Raw genomic sequence first — 24,687 nt, forward strand, 5'->3', positions numbered from 1 at the left:
ACAACGGTGTAAAGAATTTTGGACCCCAGAATCAAGATTTGCCAGTTCTATGCTGTTCAGTACTGTACTCATCAGGTACAGGTTTCCCCATAAAACAGCAATATTGTCATGGTGAAATTCATGGATCTGTGGCAAAGTGCATTCTTTGTACTAAAACATTTTAATTTCAACCATGGAAACTCTGGGTAGTACTGGAAGTGATTAATTAAATCCTAGAATCAATGAACCCATCAGCCTGTACTATACAAATATAATAATCTAATTAGTAGCTTAATAAACTGCTTCTATGATCTTTACTGGTTTACCAAAAAATAAAAAGCCAGTGATTAAGATGCCAAAGTAGAAATTAGAAAATTATGAGTTCTAGTCCTTCCTTTGATGAATTTGGATAACTTTGGACCAGTCATTTTGTATTCTCTCTCCCTCCCTCCCTCCTTCCCTCCCTCCTTAATTTACTTCACAACCTTGATGGAATCACTAATCTTCAAACAAGCCATCATTTATGGTTGTATACATTTTCTTTATTTCTTCCACAAAGTTCTACAAGATTTCATTTTTTTAGTCAGGAAAAAAAATATGAGAAGTTCAGTATTTGAATGGAGGTCACCAGGAAAGACCAAAGTTGTAGGCTAGACTGGGACGTTATAAAAATATATTCCGCAACACATTAGTGGCAAACCACTTACTACTGCCAAGAAGATTACATGAAGGTGGTAATGTAGTCACCAAACACTGACCTTGAAGAATATTTTATTTTTATATCCTATTCTCCCTAAATTACTGAAACCATTTATAGTTCTCCATAGTTGGCAATAAACTGCAAAATGTAAATTAAATCTGGAGATTGCTGACTGCAAAGAATAGCTACCCTTTCAAACCCTATTAAAGCTAGAGCATAATAGCTACCATATTAATAAACAATGACTAATAATAATGGTACATATTTTTTATTACTAGAGAGGCACTGGAATTGTCATGGTAGGAATATGAATAAATTAGAGGCAGACGATAAATAGCAGAAGCAAAGTAACACAACAGCATAAACAACAACAAAAAACTAATGAGAGAATGATGAAAGAAAGAAAAACACTGATTGCCAGAAGCTATGGGAATAACCTCCCGTCGGACAATATGAAACTTAAAGGTTTATGAGTGCAGATAAAGTGCTTTTACTGACAGTTATAAATCTATACTTTATGCTTGAACCCAATTACATAGAAATTAGATTATTGTTAAAGCACAAAATTCAAGGAAAAAGTTATATATTTTGATAGGCATATTACTTGCTTGATTTCTGACCTCTTCCAGAACTTCAGGGTAAGATTTACCAAAATTTCTCCTTTATTTTTTCCAACAGTTCCATCTCTAGAATGTAGATTAGGCTGAGAACTAGTGACTAGTCCCAAATCATCCAGTGAAGTTTTGTTGGTAAGTATGGACTTGATCTGGATGTCCTTGGTCCTGGTTAGCAACAGCACTTAGACTTACATACTTCACAGTGCTTTACAGCCTTCTGTAAGCAGTTTACAGAGTCAACAAATCTGGGATTTCATTTTACTGACCTCAGAAGGATAGAAGACTGAGTCAACCTTGAGCCAGTCAGGAGTGAACTGCTGGCGGTCAGCAGAATTAGCTTGTAATACTGCATTCTAACCACTGCACCACCACAGTGCACAGTATAGTACACAATCTATAACAGACCAGAGACTTTAATTTAAAACCAGCTACTGAGATCAATGGAACAAGTTAATTATGACTTCCCTAATTCTGATTTCAGGGGGTCAGCAATAAATCTGATTTACTGTATGTGTTTGTACCTTCCACAACAGTGACAGCAAATATAAAAAAGAAAATAATAATAATTATTATTTCCTCACAGTTTATTTCTAAAAATAGATAAATGGACATAATTAGGCAAGTGATTTAATGATATGCCAATGATTTAAAAGACAGACGTTGAAAGGTTGCTGCAACCTAAAGAGTAGTTAGTATTCCTTAGAAAAATGTGCTTCTTCTTACAAAGCCCCCATTGTGGAGCAAATGGTTAATCAAGGAAGCACGAAACTTCTGGTTAGTATCATCTATTCTTGAGGCAAATGTTAGTAACACCAAAAAAGAAATATTTTTTACAACAATTGCAACCATCCCGGTTACCATCATTAGGCATATGCTGCATGGCCTCAGAGTCCCATGGTCACATGTTCGCCATTTGCAACTTCCTGCCAGCTTCCTCATCAACTTTGCTTTTCAGAAATAGGAATAACACTTAGAGTTATATACCACTTCATAGTGCTTTACAGCACTCTCTAGGTGCTTTACAGAGTCAGCATATTGCCCCCAACAGTCGAGAGTCTCATTTTACCAACCTTGGAAGGGTGGGAGGTTGAGTCAATCTTGAACCAGTCAGGATCAAACTCCTGTCAGTGACAGAGTCAGCCTGCAATAGTGCATTCTAGCCACTATGGTTCCTGGTGGAATCAGGGAAATCATGGCACATTGTGATGTGATACTTGTGAGACAGTTGCCAAGTGCCCAAATTGCAATCACATTATTTCAAGGATGCTGCAATGGCTGCAACTTCAAGAAACAGTCATAAGTCTACCACCATTGTAACTTTGAACAGTCGTCGAATAAATAACTGTTAAATGTGGGCTACCCATATAAGCTGTTGCATGATGTCATTGTACTACATGACTTATAATATAAAGATGCAACTTCTGAAGTATATCCATAGTCATTTTTCATTATAAGGAACAATGCCCTTAATACTCATCACTTCTGAAGAGAAGAGACCATTCTTAAATAAAAGCCAAGATTGAAATTTTATTGGTTTGCTTTTATTTTTAGTTTTATTTAGTTCCTTCTCAAATGAATAATTGAACTTTTTACACCTATTCCCTAACACATACATTTTTATGAGCACTAGAAGCTAACATGCCCAGTTTCCAAACAATTCCTCTAATGTACATTGTTATATGCACCTGCTCAAATAATAGGCATCTTAAGTGCATTTTATCTACTATAGACATTTTTTATTTGTAAAAAATGCACAGAAGCATTACAAAAATGTACAGCATTCATTCTACCATAATTTAATGACCATGAAATGATTCCAGTGCAATAAAAACTCTTTTTGTTGTACTGTGAGGTAAAATAGAAGTTTTGTCTGTAATGTGTAACTGCCAGAACTTCTTTATAGAGATTTTTTTTAATCATATATACAACTATGATGACTTATGACAGCTGATATTGAACTATTCAATTTTTCCCTCTCAGAACACATCCTATGGGGTAGTACTAGCTGAAACAGAGCATTCTCTACAGAATAATGTGCATCCTTTCAATATGTTTAGCACTTTCTTAGAAATGAGCTTGAGATATACACATTTTCAGTGGACAAGATCAAAAGATTATGCTGATAATACTTAACTTTCCATCTCCATTCTGGATGACCAAAGTGTTGTTGTGGCTATCCTTTCACAGTGTCTGGAGCCTATGGGGGCCTGGGTGAGGGACCACAAGGCTAAACCAGCTAAACCTTGGTAAGACAGAGTGGCTATGGGCGCATGTAGCCTCAGAATCTGAGGCTTTATGATCACTATTTCTGTATTGGGTCACACTACCAATAACAGACTCAGTGGTAAGAATCTAAGAATTCTCCTAGACTCACAAGCTATTGTAACACAAAGAGCAGGTTGTAGTTGTGGCTAAGAGAGTCTTTACACAACAGAAGCATCCTGTCTAATTACCTAGCTAATGAATTCTAGGAGAAGATCCTTCTCTGCTATGGCCCCGCCCTCTGGAACAACTTGCTGCAAGAGGTAAGATCTGCTTCCAACCTTCTGGCTTTCCAGAAAGTCCTTAAAACCTGGCTCTGTCAGTTTGGGGGCCATGTTAGACAAAAAAACAGTCCAAGAACATTTGTGCTCTTGGTTTTTAGTCTTTAATTGTTGCTAATTGTAATGTTTTATATTAATGTTTTCACGGCATTGCAAGCTACCCAAAATCACTTTGAACAGTGAGATGGGAAGCATATAAATTGAATAGATAATAATGAATAATATTATCAATTATCAAAAGTTATCCGTTTTTAGACTGCTCCCTTCTAGGCTTTGGAATAACAGATCTTTCAATTTTACATTTTGTTCCTAATTTTTTTTCTTGTTTTTACTGATGTATATTTCATGAAAAAAGTATAAAGCAATCTGTGCACACATTTTCTTAATACAGTATTCATTGACAGAAAGTAAAAAAAAAAATGCACAAAGGCAAACAGATTTCTTTTTTTAAAAAAATATCTTACTTGGTATTTTGAACATCTGTTCACACTCAGTAACGTGTGAATTCTATCCTTTGCATCCATGAGGAGATTTTAGCTCAGTTCTGCAAAAAATAACCAACATGAATGAAGTCTATAGGCTTTTGTTTTTGCCTTATTAGACCATTAAAATATAAGCAATGTTGATTCTTCATAGCAGTATTTCACATTCAAATCCCAAAGGTGGTTTTCCAAAAGGCAACTGGACTTCCTTGGGTTTTTCTTTCCTTGAAAACATTTCTCTTCTCATCGAAGAAGCTTCTTAAGTTCATGTTTCAAGGACAAAAAAAAAACAAGAAAGTCCAACTGTCTTTTGGAAAATCACTTTTGGGACAGCCATGAGCTGGATGATTGAGAATTTCAATAGACTTTCACACTCAAGTTTAGTAGAATTGAAATAGGAACTTAAAGCTTTGAGGAACAGATGAGTTCACCATTGAAAATTGGAAGTTGTCTTTAAAATAATTCTTTATTAAGATAATTTGAACTTTTTAGTTATTTTGAAAAAAAGCCAGTCTTGTCAGGCACAAATAACCAGGAACATCAATTGATTTCAAAGCACCTAAGTTTGTATTATTGCTACACAAGAATACACAAGAATTAATCAACTAATGATGAAACTAAATTGGTATTATGTAAAGGTCCATAGATATCATGGGGGTGGGGAGCTGGACTTGGGTCTTTTGTGGGAATGCAATGATTCCATCTTCCAGCTCAACATAAGGAGCCTGGTGGCGCAGCAGACTAAAGCACTGTTATTAACATCAAACTGTCTGCAATTACTGTAAGTTCAAATCTCAACAGGCTCAAGGTTGACTCAGCCTTCCATCCTTTCTAAGGTAGGTAAAATGAGGACCCAGATTGTGGGGGCAATAAACTGACTTTGTATAAATATACAAAAGTATGAAGGCTATTGCTTAATGCATTGTAAGCCGCCCTGAATCTCCGGAGAAGGGCAGCATATAAATCAAATTTTTTTTAAAAAAAACTGTTCTACTTATACAAGTCTACAATTCCTAGATTTTGAGTATTAAAAAAAAAGCTCACACAATTAACCAATTAATGATCAGGCAGATCTAGTGATAAATAGCATTCTCTCAAATCAAAGTTACCTCAGACATCCCACGCTTAGAAAACTTTAATCAAAAAAGGTACTTTTAAATTATTCAGTTTCATAATACTGCACATGTAATAAATGAAGTGAGCTTTCTGCTAGACCATCACATTTATTTCAAATGTACCTTTGCATGGAAGATAGAAAGAAGAAAACTATCAAAGAGACACATTTTTTACAATATAAATACATCTTGGGACATGTTCAGGAGTCACTTAAAACCAAATAAATGGAAGTCCTACTTTGTGAATTATAAATTCAGCAGGCTTAAATGAGAAGCAAGAATCTGACAGACCCTTCTATATGCTTCATAGCTGTGAAATGCTACTGTTGTTCATGGACTCCAACTCCAAAAATACTCCAATCTTTAAGCCATTTTGACAGCCAGGCTTGACATTAAACACTGGGGAGGAAACTGCATAACAAAATACTAGCAAGTGGAAGCAGATTTTCTCTCTTCCAGATTTTAAGATGGTTGGAGCTGGTAAACTAATTTAAGCATAAAGGTAAAGGTTCCCCTCACACATATGTGCTAGTCATTCCCAACTCTAGGGGACGGTGCTCATCTCCGTTTCAAAGCCGAAGAGCCAGAGCATGTCTCTGTGGCCATGGTCACAGAGGTCATGTGGCCGGCATGACTAAAATGCCAAAGGTGCACAGAACGCTGTTACCTTCCCACCAAAGGTGGCCCTATTTTTCTACTTGCATTTTTTACGGGCTTTCTAACTGCTAGGTTGGCAGAAGCTGGGACAAGTAACGGGAGCTCACCCCGTTACGCGGCACTAGGGATTCGAACCGCTGAACTGCCGACCTTTCGATCACCAAGCTCAGCATCTTAGCCACTGAGCCACCGTGTTTACATTTAAGTTTTAGCTTAAGCATACTAAAGGCTTTACTATGCAGCATCTTGTTTTCCTTTCCTGTCTTAAATTTTCAGAATCCATGCTGTTGATTTTGGACAACAGTAGTAAGAGAGAATCAATTGTCTGTGTAAACAAGAATAAGGGGCATGTGTGCTTCTCCAGTTCTGGTTGCTTATCCAGGAAATCATCTTATAATAATATCCATTGTGGAAATTAATACATGCCCCTTATATTTCTTTGAGCAGTTTTCAGCTTTGCTTAGCCCAGGTTGCTTATTCAGCACAGAGTTGTAAGAAACCAGGGTTCAAAGAAAAGGCAGAAAGCTCTTTTTTACTTTTGATATGTAAGAATAGGAGGGTTCGGTGATGGTGCGGGGTTTGGTAGGTATCATGAGGAAAGAAACATACAGGTGAAACTCGAAAAATTAGAATATTGTGCAAAAGTTCATTTATTTCAGTAATGCAACTTAAAAGGTGAAACTAATATATGAGATAGACTCATTATATGCAAAGCGAGATAGATGAAGCCTTGATTTGTCATAATTTTGATGATTATGGCTTACAGCTCATGAAAACCCCAAATTTACAATCTCAGAAAATTAGAATATTACATGAAATCAATAAAACAAGGATTGTACATAGAACAATATCGGACCTCTGAAAAGTATAAGCATGCATATGTACTCAGTACTTGGTTTGGACCCCTTTTGCATCAATTACTACCTCAATGCGGCGTGGCATGGATGCTACCAGCCTGTGGCACTGCTGAGGTGTTATGGAAGACCAGGATGCTTCAATAGCGGCCTTCAGCTCTTCTGCATTGTTCGGTCTCATGTCTCTCATCTTTCTCTTGGCAATGCCCCATAGATTCTCTATGGGGTTCAGGTCAGGCAAGTTTGCTGGCCAATCAAGCACAGTAATCCCATGGTCATTGAACCAGATTTTGGTACTTTTGGCAGTGTGGGCAGGTGCCAAGTCCTGCTGGAAAATGAAGTCAGCATCCCCATAAAGCTCGTCTGCGGAAGGAAGCATGAAGTGCTCCAAAATCTCCTGGTAGACGGCTGGACTTAATGAAGCACAGTGGACCAACACCAGCAGATGACATGGCTCCCCAAATCAACAGAGACTGTGGAAACTTCACATTGGACTTCAAGCATCTTGCAGTGTGTGCCTCTCCATTCTTCCTCCAGACTCTGGGTCCTTGGTTTCCAAATGAGATGCAAAAAGTTACTCACATCAGAAAAGAGGACTTTGAACCACTGAGCAACAGGCCAGTTCTTTTTTTCTTTAGCCTAGGTAAGACGCTTCTGACATTGTTTGTTGTTCAGGAGCGGCTTGACAAGAGGAATACAACATTTGAAGCCCATGTCCAGGATCCGTCTGTGTGTGATGGCTCTTGATGCACTGACTCCAGCCTCAGTCCACTCCTTGTGAAAGTCCCCAACACTTTTGAATGGCCTTTTCCTGACAATCCTCTCCAGGCTGCAGTCATCCCTACTGCTTGTGCACCTTTTTCTCCCACACTTTTCTCTTCCACATAACTTTCTATTAATGTGCTTCGATACAGCACTTTGGGAACATCCAACTTCTTTTGCAATGACCTTTTGAGGCTTTCCCTCCTTATGGAGGGTGTCAATGATGGTTTTCTGCACAACTGTCAGGTCAGCAGTCTTTCCCATGATTGTGATTCCTACTGAACCAGACTGAGAGACCATTTGCAGGTGTTATGGCTTAATTAGCTGATTAGAGTGGGACACTTTGAGCCTAGAATATTGAACTTTTTCACAATATTCTAATTTTCTGAGATTGTGAATTTGGGGTTTTCATGAGCTGTAAGCCATAATCATCAAAAGTATGACAAATCAAGGCTTGAACTATGTCGCTTTACATGTAATGAGTCTAACTCATATATTAGTTTCACCTTTTAAGTTGCATTACTGAAATAAATGAACTTTTGCACGATATTCTAATTTTTCGAGTTTCACCTGTACTTTGGAAATGTAAAAATAGAATGAGAACTTGCCTTCCTCCCTCATTAAATTTTTATTGGTCTTCCTCCACTAGACTGTGGTAAAATGTTACGGAAAAGAAGAAACAGTAAGTTAAATGCCTCCTTATTCACTGAGGAACTATGATTATCTCTTCAGTTTCATCACCTCAGAGAACCAGCTTTGAATTAAATCTTCTTTCTGAAGTTATGAAGTATTCAGAATCATCCCTTCTCTAGTTTTCTTTTTGCTAGAATGCTAAGATGCCAAATACTATAAAAAATGCCATCAGTTTAGCAAATAAAAGCAGGGATACCAGCACTATCATATATGCCTTATTAAGTGCAAAAGAGCTGCTGGATAAGAACTTTTTATTAGATTACATCCAGAGTTTATATGAAAACAAAACAACAAATGAGCAGGTTTGAGCTAACTGAAATATATATATTTATTATAGTATAAACTTACGGCAAAATAAAGTGTTGTGCTTTAAGATACCTTATGACTCTTTGCTATTTTTGCAGGGTGGGGGAAAGAGAGAGAGAGAGAAAAAGGAAGAAGATATCTACTTGCCTAGAAGTTAATGAATAGAAAACCTACTTCAGCTGGAACTGGAAAGTATTCACTATCTTTTTGGACAAGTTAACACATTTATTATTTGGTTGGTAGTTGGTTTTAGGCTCGAAAACAAATGTATCAAAAACCAGGAAAACCCACTACACAGAAATCCTTACATGAAAAAGGTATCACAGTGTGTGAAATTGCTACAGAAGTGAATATCTGAGAATGATGGTAATTATGACAAATTCAGCAACAGGTGATATCCTATTGGCTAAAAAGAGAAAGCTGAACTAGCATGAGAACGGATTGTGAAAAGAGTCATTAGGTGAATTTGCCATACCTGATAGAAAGAGACTCGTGGAAGCACATGAGAACAGTTTCTGTTTATGCCAACAAGCAGTACAATATTTGTTCAAATAGCAAAGAGGGAAAATGTTATAACAGGCAAGAGAGAAAGGTGTTCTAGGGAGATGCATTGAATGTTTGATAAATATGAAGACTGAAAGATTAGCCCCTGACAAAACCCTGTTCAGATTTGGAGAAAGAAGAAGAGGCCAATGTTTGAGTCATGCTGGATTATCAGGATTGAATGTCTTTGTTTCTACTCAGACCACGCCAAACAAAGTCAGAAGGTAAGTTCTAATACTTTAAACTCATTAGTTTTTGGAAGCACCAGGAGCTTTAAGTTGTATATTTGGAACACTGATTTTCAAATTGGTCCAAATCTGGCTGCCAGCTTCTCAACAGGCAAGGTCTTTTCAAATGGATATACAGTATGCCAGCAATTTATCTCTCAGGTATCACAATCCTGAAATTTCTCTGGGTCTTCATATTGGCCTTCTGATGTTTCTGTTTAGAGCATAGAGTAATATTCCCCTATAAATATATCCTTGTGAGGACAGCTCATATGCTCTTTTGTCTGTCAGAAAGAATGACTTCTGATTTAGATGTATTCTGAATATATCTAAATATAATAAAAATGTAATGGAGTATATTACCATGAGGTAAGATGAGCAGCCTATACATTTTGTAAAATAAATATTTTCATTTGTATTTGTTTTAGTTATATCTAACTAAATTATCTCTGTGTGGCATACATCTGCTCACTATCTATTACTGTATATGGTTTGAATCAGAACTTGAATCAGTTACTTCATATAACCATTGAAAGGTGGAAGCATCAAAATACAGCTTGACTTTACTCTTTGGTGATTGCAGATTTTGGATGAAAAATATCCTGAAGCACTATGGCAAACCTGCTTTACAGCATTGTAATAAAATTTCACAATCACTAGCAAAATGTTTTGGCTGATAGAAGAAGAAGGTAGTTCCTCACAGATCTGGGATCTATTTCTTTGAAATCAATAAACCTGATATAGAAGATCCCATGTGGATGATTTCCAGTAGTATGCTTTTCTATTTAGAAGGAAAAGGGTAAGGAACTGATTGAACATTGAATACTCTTCCTTGAAGCTGGTTTATTTTTTCACCAGGAAGTGAAAAAAATCCAATCCATGAATTTTCTCAAAAGTTTTTCTCAGTTGCTTATTACTTTTGACAGGCTGAGGAAGCAGAAATCAGCTAGATCCTTGTTGTTTCCTTTTTTGTATTTTGGGATTTTGATGAATCCCTTACAGTCTTCAGGGATCTAGAAAGAAAGATCTATACATGTGAACTAGGATGCCAATACCGGGGCCCACCAATCCATGTTTGCCTGCTAGGATCAAATTGTTGCTTTGCCATTGTTGACTTGTCAAATAACCTTAGCAGTCTGAAGAGAATAGACTCAGGCCCAGTTTGTTTTGGCATCAGGACATGATCATATGAGATGTTGACATCTGGGAAATGGCTAAACAGATTGTGAAAATATTCAGCCCACACCTATCAGCCTTACTAGATAGTCCATACCATGAAATCAACTCAGGCACAAAGTTATTGCAGTTCAGAAGGCAACACTCATTTCCGGTAACACAAAAATTAGGACTTTGTGTGAATTTGCAACATGCTCCAGAAAGAGCTCTCATTGGTCTGGGATTAGAATAGAATAGAATAACAGAGTTGGAAGGGATCTTGGAGGTCCAACTCCCTGCTTAGGCAGGAAACCCTATACCATTTCAGAAAAATTAGTTTGTTCTGACATGTTTCTAGTTTAGAAACATTTAGGAAAGCTGCCAAAGAGCTAATTTCCAGACACAGGGCAAGGCCAAACTTGGCACAGAGTCACAAACAGAAGTTTCAAATCTTGAATCGGCCAGATGAACTAATTGCTTCCTGCAAAAGCTCATGTCTTCTTCACTTCTCTTTTATGTCTTATGGGAGGGGCCAATCATCTCCAAGCCTTACTCCCAGGTTGACCATTTCCTTAATTGTTCCTGTCTCATGGCAGCTCTGCAAATGCACACACTGGGAACAGGTTCACGCTGTTCTTCTGCCTCGCTGATGTCAGACTCCAGAGATTCCAGAGGCAGCAAGGAACTACCAGCCTTGGCCCCCTCTCTGCCTCTGACTCAGAACCATCGTCCAAGCCTTCCCCAGATTCCAGGCCCATGTTCCTCCCCAACCTCCTCACTGTCTGAATCTGCTGCCAACTCTGCTGGCCACTGGCGGGCCACAACAGTCTTCATTATACCTTCTGTGCTACATGTCATTATTTATTCAAAACTCAGAACAACTTTTATTATTCACCTTTTGAACAAAGGAAAAAACAACCTTCTCCCCCTTTCTTTTATGGACAGATTTTCAGAGCAACTGAAGCATGAAGTCTCTGAGCACAGTTGGTTGCATTTTTCCAAATATGGACTCCTTTATGTCTTATGCAAATTAGTGAGTTGCAAGATTGTGTGAATCACAGACACTCTGTCATTTTCCCTCTTTCCCTTCGGGAAAGGCATTAAAGGTTTTGGAAAGGATGATGGGTAGAGATCTGGGACAAAGCCTCTCTTATCTAAACCCTTCGTGTTATTGTTTTGAATATTTACTTGACAGGAAGAACAAAACTTAATAATTAGTAACTCTAAATGGATGGCACTCAAAAATGCAACTAGCTATGCTCTGAAACTTTCTTTTTTACTAGAGTATTGTTGGAAAGGGCAACTGGGTGAAATTTAAATTATGATCATGACATGTAACCCTTTCATATTTACTTTAGATATAAATTTCAGTAAATTCAATGAAATTTACTTCCAAAACAAAAGTATCTGGGACTGCAGGTTTAAACTGATACACTCAGAAATTAACCAGATTGATTTCTGACTTAGCATAAGGACTGAGGCAAATTTTCTTGTATGTTGGATCTTATTTTAAACCTTGTGCTTTTAGCAAGACATGACTGTATAGAAAAAGAAAACTATTGAAAATGATATGTATACCTGATGTGTTAAGGGGAAAAAAATAGATTTTTTAGCCTCTGAAACCTCCGTTTGAGAAGCTGGGTGGAGCTACATTTGGAGTATAAAACGCACCCAGATTTTCACCGTCTTTTTTGCAGGAAAAAGGTGTGTTTTATACTCCGAAAAATACGGTAGCTTATCACAGTTTACACTTATTAGGGGAAAAATTGATTCTTTTGGCCAGTTGAATGAAAACTCAGGTTAATGTAACTGCACTTGTACAAATTTATCTCTAGATAGTCTTGTTACTTCTGCTTTTCTTCAGTATTCCTCATCTAAGAATGACTGACCTGTGGACAATTGAATGAATATAGGCACCATCTATCATTTTAATCCTGCCAGAGCATAGGACTATTAGATCTAGGCTGCAGATAACAATTAGATGTCATCAAAGAGATATAGACAACAAAAAATATTTTTATAGTCTAGTGGATATCCAAAATTTTGGAATCCAGATCTTTTAGCCCTATCATCGATTCCTCAATGCATATTTTTCAGATTTTCTGTCTAAAAAAACAATGTTACTTAATTTAACACTGAAGGCAAAAGGAATGACTCAAATACATTGGCTATTCCCTGATGGCATCTTATATCATGAATGTTTCCACTTGCAAAGGGAAGAGGGAATGGCCTTGAAGGATAAGTAGAAGAGTCACAGTCACATAAAAGGGGTCTGAGCCCAGGTCAAGAAACTGAAAAAAAAGTCTCAGACAAGCCCTTCCCCACTTCACATGAAGATTATGGGAAGGAGGGAGAACCACATTCAGATTTGCAAAACTCTATTACTGCAGTCCTTACAATAAAAGTTGCAATGACCTACATGACATTGATTTCTTAGTCTGGTCTAGCTTGTAGGACTGATTCCAAGGATGGAAAAATAAAAGCTGTACTAGAAAAGTGTTCTTGTTTCTTCTTACTATCCTCCAAATTTATTACAATATTTCTTAGAACCAATTCCACTTATAGATTTATAACATATCCATACTATCATAAAATCATGAGTAGAAAACATTTCACTATAACAATAAAAACCAATAGCACTTAGACTTATATACTGTACCATTTCTAAGCAGTTTACACGGTCAGCATACTGCCCCCATCAATTTGGGTCCTCATTTTACTGACCTCGGAAGGATGGAAGGCTGATCTACCTTGAGCCAGTGAGAATCAAACTGCCAAAATGCTGGCAGCCAGCAGTCAACAGAAGTAGCCTGCAGTACTACATTCTAACCACTGTGCCACCACAGCATCCAATCCAAGTAGTTCTTAGTCCTTACCTATAGGTTAATTTCATTGTCCCTCGACTGCTATGAATGTTTTCCCCTTTGTTCCCATCCTGGAACTCAATAAACTCTAAAATAATTTCTAAACTCAAGTGCAAAAGCACTTTTTTTCCCTTTTGCTTATTGTTTAACTAGAGTCTTTTAAGTTTAGGTAATTTCAAAGCACATACAGTGTCATTTTCAGACAGCATGCATTTGTTTTTCAAGGCCTAACATGCACACCTATTTTGGTTTTAACTAAATATATCTTGTATCACACCATTTTAAATTTCAAACCAGCCAGTTTGTACTGTTTGTTCTAGCAACAATCTGAATGACAATTGGATTCTTAGTGCCGGCTTATTTTAGACCGCTGGGCAGGAGAAGTTGGATGCCTAACAGATATATATCTACCTCAGTTCAGATCACATAGAGTTGGAGTTTCAAAACAGCTTTCTCCCTATTATAGTTGCATCCAGAACTGTGGAGAACTTTCACAGCTTGTTTAAATCAACAGTTTAAAAATAAATAAAACACAATATTTGGAGATATTTCTTTTGTGATTTTTTTTAATAATCTTATGCCAGAATATTTATATTTAATTTATATGTAATGAATTCTATTTGGATTCATTTAACAATATGGAAAATAAAGAACAAGAGAGCTAAAATCCTACTTCTTTTCCACTGTAGCCAGGATATGCCTTGGAAAGTTTTGCCCCTGGTTTTTTGTTTTTTTGTAAAAAGCTATGGAGATATTTATTTATTTGATCAAATTTGTATTAGCAGTAACCATCAGCTTTGTTCTCAGCAGTTGGTGTCCAAAGTCTATTCAATTGCCCCTAATCCAGAAAATTATATGTAGCTATTATGCCAATATTTGAGTTTATATATTGAGTTCAAATATTTGAGGGGCTGCAACAGAGAGGAAGAGGTCAATCTATTTTCCAAGGCACCCGAAGGCCAGACAAGGAATAATGGATGGAAACTGATCAAGGAGAGATTCAACTTGGTAGTACAGGGGTTTAAGGCACCCTGTTATTAAGCTGGTTATTAAGACCAGCTGCCTGCAATTACTGCAGGGTTCGAATCTCGCCAAGGCTCAAGGTTGACTCAGCCTTCCATCCTTTCTAAGGTAGGTAAATTGAGGACCCAGTTGTGGAGGCAATAAGCTGACTTTGTATAAATATACAAAAGGATGAAGGCTATTGCTGAGCACATTGTAAGCCGCCCTGAGTCTTCGGAGAAGGGCGGCATATAAATCAAATTTAAAAAAAAAAAACTTAGAAATAAGGAGAAATTTTCTGACAGTGAGAACAATCAACCAATGGAACAGCTTGCCTTTGGAAGTTGTGGGAGCTTCACTGGAGGCTTTCAAGAAGAGATTGGACTGCCATCCATCAGAAATGGTGTAGGGTCTCCTGCTTGGGCTGAGGATTGGACTAGATGACCTACAATATCCCTTCCAACTCTGTTAATCTGTTTAACAAGGGCACATGTAAATGCATTTATCTGTAGAAGCTGACTGAAAGGGAAGCCATGGAGGTGGAGACAATTTTAATTACTAACACACTTAACATAAGAGGAAGAGAAACTTCATAGGGTCAGTTGTCTCCCTAGGCTAGTTTTCTTGACCTGTCAGCCTCCACTTTGTTGAGACTAGAACTCCTAGTATTCCAGCCAACTTGAGAGTGGAAGGCTAACACATCCAGAAGGTACTAAATCAAGGAAATTTAACATACAGAATGCCAGATTGCTATTGATACTCTATTCTTCATTTATTTTTGATGTTTTCCAAACCATTTGACACTAGTTTTCTATGTTTGTGTAATAAAAATCAAGTTGATCTTTTAAAAGGGATAGAGGAAGAACTCAACAAATGTGAAATATTCCACAAACCTTTGAAATAGTTACTAGTTTTATTTCAATTCTGAATTTAAATGTGATTTTAGCACTCAGTGACTTTGAGATAGGTAGCAGAATCCTAATCTATCATGAAAGGAAGGAAAGAAAAGAGCCCTTTCTCCTACTTTGTTTCATTTTTTACCTGTGAAAGAGAAAAATACACCTTCTGCTATAATGTTAGAATAAAGAATATATCTTTGCCTCGCTTCACGGGGAGCAAAGGATAGACCAACAAGAAATGCATGTCCTTAGGAAAAAGTGAAAACAGTCCAAAGTACTGAAGTTAGAAGATATACATGTGGTACAGTATATCTAAAAAAAACCCAAACACATTACACCCAGTATGTGTTTAATTAACTGAGATAAACTGAGATCTTTATCACTAAAAATTAGTTTGGAAAGAACTAAGGTCTTTAGCAATAAACTAACACTGTGGTGGTAAAAATGAAGCTAACAGACAAAATAGAGGTTGCACTCTTTTCTTTCCTGTCTCTTAGAAATGACTAGGGTCAAACCCAACTCCTGCCTTAGTGACTTAAGTGACCCAATCAGCCAGATTGCCAACAAAGAACAGACACCTTCTAACCAGCTCACAGTACTGTACAGCCCAAGGGCAACTCTAACAAGGCACTTGTCACAGTGAGAAACTGCTGCACCACCCACCTCTACATACTATTTTTCAGTGAGATGGTCTTTGGGAGGACAACCAAGAATATATGTAGGATATCTTGACCCACTAGTCCCTTTCTTCTCCAGAGAAACAGAAAGAAAAGTAAAGCACTGTAATTCCCCCATTCCAACTTTTATTTACAAGCATTATTGACTATATGATTATAATTAATAAATGGTCAGAAATCTCAAATCAAAAAGATTTTATGAACAGAATAAGTGGGGGAGGGGAACTAAAGCCAGGACCATAAATCAGGCTTATAAGTGTGGAACAGATACCAAGATTTTGAGTGATGGGAAAAGAGGGTAACCAGAATTTATGGCATTCACATTCCAGCAATATGACATATTTCTTGAGCTGCTCCCTGTCTCATCTGTATTCTATCTTATATTAATGTAATTTCAGAAAATAAGATTATTCATCTTTTCCTATATTGAATCTAGACTTTCTCCCCTGACTGTCAGTAAGTATTCATACTCTAGGTTAGACAGAGGCCAACCTTAATCCTGCTTGGTTTATAAATTGGATTATATAATGGCATTTCTTCTATCTTCAGCTACATTCAGGCCAGAGGTAAAGGCTTAGGATCAGTGGTAGGATTCAGCTGGTTCAGACTGGTTTGGGCGAACTGGTAGTTGCTATCTGTGGGTAGGCCACCCACCTGCCCAGGTGGGATCCCGTCCTATATTGCTGTGTTATTTGACGGCGTACGCATGCAATGGTGCATGCAAGTAAATTCCCGTGTTTTGTGGCGCTGTATGCATGTGCTGGCGCTCACATTTCCAGTGCTGGGTGAACCAGTTGTTATGGTATATGATGTCCACCTCTGCTTAGGCTCATCTTCAATTGTTCCTTGAAACAATGATACTTCCTGTGTCACATCCACATTCAGCTCATCTAAATCAGATTAATTCATGCCAGCCTGTTATTAAAGTTATAAAGTTACAAATATAGAACTTTTACACATGATGGAGGCACTGTTGTACTAGAGTCAGGGGTGAAATACAGCAGGTTCTGACAGGTTCTGGAGAACCAGTAGTGGAAATTTTGAGCAGTTCGGAGAACCGGTAGCAAAAATTTTGAGTAGTTCAGAGAACTGGCAAATACCACCTCTGGCTGGCCCCAGAGTGAGGTGGGAATGGAGATTTTGCAATCTCCTTCCCCTGGAGTGGGATGGGAATGGAGATTTTGCAGTATCCTTCCCCTGCCATGCCCACCAAGCCACACCCACCAAGCCACACCACGCCCACAGAACTGGTAGTAAAAAAATTTGGATTTCACCACTGGTTAGAGTTCTTCCTTATGATGCCTGGCTTATGTTTTCAGTAAACTCAGAAGTCTTTACTATCATCCAAAAATGAAACTGACCTTGAGGTAAAGCCAATGAAGACACGATATCTTGATCCCTTTCACATGTTCTTTTTGTGTCTTGGTTGAAAGATGTAGGAGGCAGGCTTTCACATATTTCATTTAGCATTGATGGCAATTCCATTTGGTGGTAAAAATAGTATTTAATTAAACGCAGGGAGATAAAATCAATCTTAGTTGTTCTTTCATCAGTCTGTGTACCCACGTCAGCACTTTGCTATATGTTTTTTAAACATTTTGTCATTGTGTTTCTTGCAAGAAGCAACCTGTGTGGGAGGAAAAAGCACACAGAAATCAAAGCTAACTGAAGTGAAATGAGTTGTGAGTTGGAAGTTGAAACGAGGCCACCAACCCTTCTTTTCTTTAGTTACCTTTCCAGAGTGGGGGAAAAAAAGTCTGTTTATACCATGACTGCTTCATTTATGATTCACTTAGAATGAATGGCAGTACAATACTGTCCACAGCCCAGTGATGAAACCCACATTTTTACTACCGGTTCTGTGGGCGTGGCTTGGTGGGCGTGGTGTGGCTTGGTGGGCATGGCTTGGTGGGCATGGCAGGGGAAGGATACTACAAAATCCCCATTCCCTCCCCACTCTGGGACCAGGCAGAGGTGGTATTTGCCAGTTCTCCAAACTGCTCACAATTTCCGCTACTGGTTCTTCAAACTGCTCAAAATTTCCACTACCAGTTCTCCAGAACCTGTCAGAACCTGCTGGATTTCTTCCCTGCAACAGCCTTTTTAAATTCATTTACCAAGATGGACACTGAAGGTTCAGTTACTTGGAGTAAGGTTCCTTCTAGAGAACCCTAGAAAGTCTTTTGGGATTAGGTCTCTTTTGATTAGCAAGTTTATGCATGAAATGCTTGGAGTTTATTCATCTGTAGATATGCTTGATACAAATTCCTTGGTCCCTTCTTCTAAAAATAAGAGGATAATAGTAGGGAGAATCTCTCCCTCCCTCCCTCTCTCTAAAAGAGAGAGACAAATAGAGGGAGGGAGGGAGGGAGGGAGGGAGAGGGAGGGAAAGGGGGAGAGAGAGAGAGAAATGACAAAGTATAGACTGACAGTAAAGGTTAATGGTTTCAAAACAAGTCAACTTCCTCATAATTTCATGTCTAAAACAAAAGGATAACCTGTATCACAATGAAACAAAACTGACCTGAAATGATCTGTTCAGCTGCCTAGATCTTGGCAGTGAAATGGAGATAATTTTGCCAATTTTATGAGGTTGTAGGAGATTCTTAATCCTTCCATTCCAATTTGTGTTTTTTTTCTTAGACATTAGATTTTGGGGGGACCTGAATGATACTTCCTCTTTCAACTAAGAGGTCCTTGAGAGAAAAACATACCAACAACGAATGCCATGAGCATTGATTTTAATAATTATTGGGAAGTGTGTGTGTCTGTCTTTGTGTATATGTATGATGAATACTTTCTGATACATTTCTGAAATTCCACTCAGATTTTCTGTGCCTTGTCACTTTTTTATCCATATCTCAAAAAAGAGTAACCATATCAAAGCTGCAAAACCTTGGACACCATAAAAGATACAGAAAAATGATAACAATGGACAACTTTTGGCCCTCAGGCCTAATCCAACTTTCAGTCTCTATCTTCTATCTGCAGGAATACCATCTCTGGGCTGGAAAATAGGGACAATCACTAGATGGCAGCTAAGAGTTTTCTGTAACTTTTTGCTGCCATCCAGTGGTTCTTTAGAGTTTTGCAGAACTGATATACTATGTAGATAGTAATTTTCAGATTCAACTTAATTAAAACAGTCAGTTTGGTCTGACAGAAAATCCTTGTGCAGTGCAGAAAAAAAATCATAAAATCTTTCTAAGGAATCATGTCTGAACTTCATTTGGATGAATTCTGAAAAGCCACCATGGAACTCCACATTTTCTAAAACAAAGTTTTCAAACTTCTATTTTCAGTAGCCCTGTACAGTTAGCTCTGAGGAAACCTCTTTTAACAGATTTATTCCTTGAGGAAACTACAGATTGGATCTACTCATTCTGTCATTCTAGCTTAGAGCAAAATTAAAGTACTGCTTGCTTCAACAAGTAGGATTGAAATATAAAAATGAAATAGAAACGCTGTTGCAGAAGAATCAACAGAGGTAACATTTATTTGTGTGTTGTGATCAGGGGTGAGTTCTACTTACCTTTACTACTGGTTCGCAACTGGAGCGCGCGTGTGGTGCATGTGCAGATCCCCCATTATGCCATCGTGGTTGGTGGGCGGAGCCTCCTGCCAGTTTTACTACCAGTTCTATAGAACCAGACCGAACCAGGGGCAACCCACCACTGGTTGTGATGTGCAGAATTGTGTCATGCTAATACATTTTATATGCATGGGAATCATTGGCACAAGTAATTCATATTATTGGAATCTGGCATGCAGATATATATATATATATATATATATATGTATATATATATATATATATATATATATATATATATATATATATATATATATATATATATATATATATATATATATGTATATGTATATATATATATATATATGTATATATATATATATATATATATATATATATATATATATATATATATATATATATATATATGTATATATATGTATCTTTTTTCTTTTTCGTAGGCTTTTATGTGCATATTCTTTCTAGCCAGGTTTTACCTACGTAAACTTAGTTGTTCTACAACCCTAGGTTCTGTGAAATCTCATTCACAAGTTTCTGGGCTTTTTTTTGCTGACAAACTGCAACTCTGTGTTGCTCTCTGGGAGACTCAGATACCTATTTCTGCCTTTTAAGGCATCGTCAGTGAGCCACACCCACTTCTCAGATATCCTTCCTATAAAGGTACAATGTACCTTTTTTCTTTTTCGTAGGCTTTTATGTGCATATTCTTTCTAGCCAGGTTTTACCTACGTAAACTTAGTTGTTCTACAACCCTAGGTTCTGTGAAATCTCATTCACAAGTTTCTGGGCTTTGTTTTGCTGACAAACTGCAACTCTGTGTTGCTCTCTGGGAGACTCAGATAGCTATTTCTGCCTTTTAAGGCGTCGTCAGTGAGCCACACCCACTTCTCAGATATCCTTCCTGTAAAGGTACAATGTATCTTTTTTCTTTTTCGTAGGCTTTTATGTGCATATTCTTTCTAGCCATGTTTTACCTACGTAAACTTAGTTGTTCTACAACCCTAGGTTCTGTGAAATCTCATTCACAAGTTTCTGGGCTTTTTTTTGCTGACAAACTGCAACTCTGTGTTGCTCTCTGGGAGACTCAGATAGCTATTTCTGCCTTTTAAGGCGTCGTCAGTGAGCCACACCCACTTCTCAGATATCCTTCCTGTAAAGGTACAATGTATCTTTTTTCTTTTTTGTAGGCTTTTATGTGCATATTCTTTCTAGCCAGGTTTTACCTACGTAAACTTAGTTGTTCTACAACCCTAGGTTCTGTGAAATCTCATTCACAAGTTTCTGGGCTTTTTTTTTGCTGACAAACTGCAACTCTGTGTTGCTCTCTGGGAGACTCAGATAGCTATTTCTGCCTTTTAAGGCGTCGTCAGTGAGCCACACCCACTTCTTAGATATCCTTCCTGTAAAGGTACAATGTATCTTTTTTCTTTTTCGTAGGCTTTTATGTGCATATTCTTTCTAGCCAGGTTTTACCTACGTAAACTTAGTTGTTCTACAACCCTAGGTTCTGATGATATATATATATATATATATATATATATATATATATATATATATATATATATATATATATATATATATATATATATATATATAATCAGAAGAGAGGCAGAGATTCCAACAAACAACCAGTGGTGTTGCAAGACCTGCCAGAATTCTTCCCGCTCTGTAGAGGGTGGCTAGCAATAAGGAGAGAGAGAGGATCGAGCCAGAAGACAGGCTGAGACCTCAACTAACAATCAAGGGTGCAGTTCTGTACCCAACCACACGCACACACACCAACAGACATTCAAGAGTTAAAGACCAAACCAGCTGGCAAAATCCTTTTCCTTATGATAACGGAACTTGGCAACAACCTAGTGGCTGCCTGCCAAGAGTTTATTATTTACGAAGAGGAGACATAACTTCTCCCCACTTCTGATACATCAAAAGAAACAGCTCAATAATTACGGAGTTAATCAAGTCCAGAGATAATCCAGCAAAGTCTTAGCAATGCAATTCTGCAATGCTGCAATGCAGAATGGCGTGGAAGCTTTCAGCTTTGTTCATCACAAGGTTTGACTGGCCACCACACTCTCTTTTATATCCTGTGGGGTGTGGTCCAGTGACTCAGCCTAATCTCGGGCACGCCTTTTCTTCTGTTGCGTGCGCTTATCTCTGCGATGCTGGCGTGGATCCAGCCAAGACTCATTACCCTCATCACTGTCCATCTGTGGCTGCATGGACATGCTTGGCCCCGGCCCTATCTCTTGCCCTTCGGCAGACACCGAAGGCATTGCCAGAGAGGAGGGTCCTGGAGAGGGAGGCCTTGCCAACTCCTCTCCTTCACTCTCGGAGTCCTCTTCTGCTGATGACACAGGCTCAGGTAATGGAGCCACAACAGGTGCTGTGATGCCTACCAGAATCCTTTCCCCTCTACAGCAGACAGATAATAATAGAGAATCTGAGGAAGCTGGGCCTGTAACACGCAGCCAAGCAGCTAGGATGAGGAAGCAGGAAGAAAAACTGCTGTCCTCTAATCGGGACACAGAGTTGCAGGCTAGCCAGCATATGTCAGCAGCAGCAAATATAGATAAGCGACAGCTCCGACCTCGCAACATAGAATCCATAGCTTCTAAATGAAACAAGAGCCTGAAGATGACAGGGTTGTGAGCCTGTTGAAACGTTGCTATAAAAAAAACTTTTAAAGTTACTGGTAGGATTTTAGCTGAGGTTTTAAAGGACCTTGCAGAGTGCTCTGTAAGGATTTTTAGAAGATTTTAAGCTGGGATTTTAACCAGAATTTTAAACATTTTAACCAATTTATTTACAATCAGCAAGGAGTCCTAACTGACAAGATTCATTCAGACCATCACCTAGGATTTGCATTTCCCCTTTTGCCTGTAGAGCCAGCCATGACCCCTATATGACCCTACAGGAATCTGGCAATAGCCATTAAAATATTGAAAGACATATTCTTGCACAGGAACAGGTATCTCAATCACAAAACCCCTAAGAATATATAAAAGCCCACTACTCTCAACCCCATGTTTTCAGCCACCCCAGAAACATGCTGCTGTCACTAGTTTCTGGCTATCAAATAAACAGAGACTTCCTTTCCTGCAGTCTGCCTCCATTTTATTGCCAGCAACTTTCTCCTTGATTGGAACTGGACCAGATTTTTCTTCAGTGGCTTCAAATGTTTTGTGAAATTGTGATATTCAGATGTTTTGTGCTTCTTTCCCTATTCACAACCCTACTCTTTATTTGAAACTTTATCTGAAACAGGAAAAAAAATAATAGGGAGAAGCATTACAAATGAATGGCGTTAGCTGGTTCTTGCCTCCCTCCCCCCACCAAAAAGTAAGAGCAAATACAATAAGTCTTGGCTGTTTCACAATAAGCATTTGTGTGGGTACAGTATTTTTGTCTTGCCCTCTGCCACAGGTAAAGCAAAACTAAAATGTGACACAAAGTGTTTGGAAAAGGAAAAGACTGAGGGTCATGCAGGAACCTTATATATTGTATTTATCATACATGGCAATCTCATGAACAGCCCTCATTGCTTCTTCCCAGAATAACAATTTATTTCTTAGCAGAGAAACTGAATAACATTTTTTATATATGTGATACAAAAGTTCAATAAGTAATGGCAAATAGTCCACGGCATTCTCAGCTGTATTTGCTTGGAAGTTCTTGACAGCTGCTTCTTTTAAATGAACAACAAAAATCTTGATTCTCATGCTAAGGTACGAACACTTTCCTTTCATCAGCTAAGCTGTTGTTTAGCAGCAAGCAGCAAGCAGTGCTAATTTAAAGTGATATCTTGAGCTATAAAAGCATCTTTCCAGCTGTCAATTAAAACTCCTCAGCTTTGGTATGTCTAAGTGCTTTTGATTATGTAAACTCAGAGAAGATAATTCCCACCTCATTTTACAGGGGAAAGAAGAAGCACTCTTGTTCACTGAAAACAGGGTGTCAACTTATTCTCCAAAACACCTGAAGGCAGGACAAAAAGCAAGGGATGGAAGCTCATTAAAGACATATCCAACCTAGAACTAAGGAGAGATATCCTGACAGTGAGAAAAATTAATCAATGGAACAGCTTGTTTACCAGACTTGGAACTTTTCAAGAATAGACTGGACAACCATTTGTTCTGGATGGTATAAGGTCTCCTGCCATAGACAGATGGTTGGACTAGAAGACCTCCCAGGACCCTTCTAGCCTTACATTCTATGATTATATATGGATGTGAGATTTAAAAAAACAGCAAACGTCATAAAAAGTGAAACCGAGACCATGAACAAGTAAAAAACAGATTATATGTATATATGGTTTGTCGTGAATGCGACTGCTTGAGGGCTCCTGGATTGGAGCTGAAAGGCGAAAGGGATGAAGTATGCACCCCCCACATACTGGGGTATATATATATGGGTTATATATATCATAAGCTTTTGCAAAAGGGTTCTCCCATGAAAGAGAGAGAACATCTTACCACTCCAAATACATGGTTTAAATGCATTTTCAGGCAATCAGCACAACAATGCTCCCACTTTTCATTGTTTTTCGGATGTTACATAACATTTTAGGTTTCTCAGCAATATTTGTTCCAGCTTGGAATTCCCCTCCAGAAATGCCCTTTTCTTAACTGTCCTTAACTAACACAATTAATTGGAACAGGGTATCTTCCTTCCTTCCAATTGAGTTTGGGTCAGCCTGACCCAACTCAGAATGTACTAACATATTATTTCCTCAGAACAGGCATCATACACACTTCCCTTTTCTACATACCTTACTCAGCTTAATAGCTGAGCTCAGGTTATATGAAGGGTAAATATGGAGTCACTCGGGATATTTTCTTTACAGGAATAATTCAATTTCTCTCAATGGAACAAAGGAAGTACTGTTTTCTTTCTTAACCTGCACAGAACACAAAAAAATAAATAAATCATGGAGTGCTGTTTATTTTATCATGGAAATAACACTGCTACCTGCAAGCGCTATTCACATAGCTGGAGAGAGGATTGTGCTTTGAGTAGAGTCAGGACCTCACTCAAATCTGTTGGGAATACAAAATCA

Source organism: Pantherophis guttatus, chromosome 3, assembly GCF_059756535.1.
Source record: "Pantherophis guttatus breed Tessera chromosome 3, ASM5975653v1, whole genome shotgun sequence".
NCBI lineage: Eukaryota > Metazoa > Chordata > Lepidosauria > Squamata > Colubridae > Pantherophis > Pantherophis guttatus.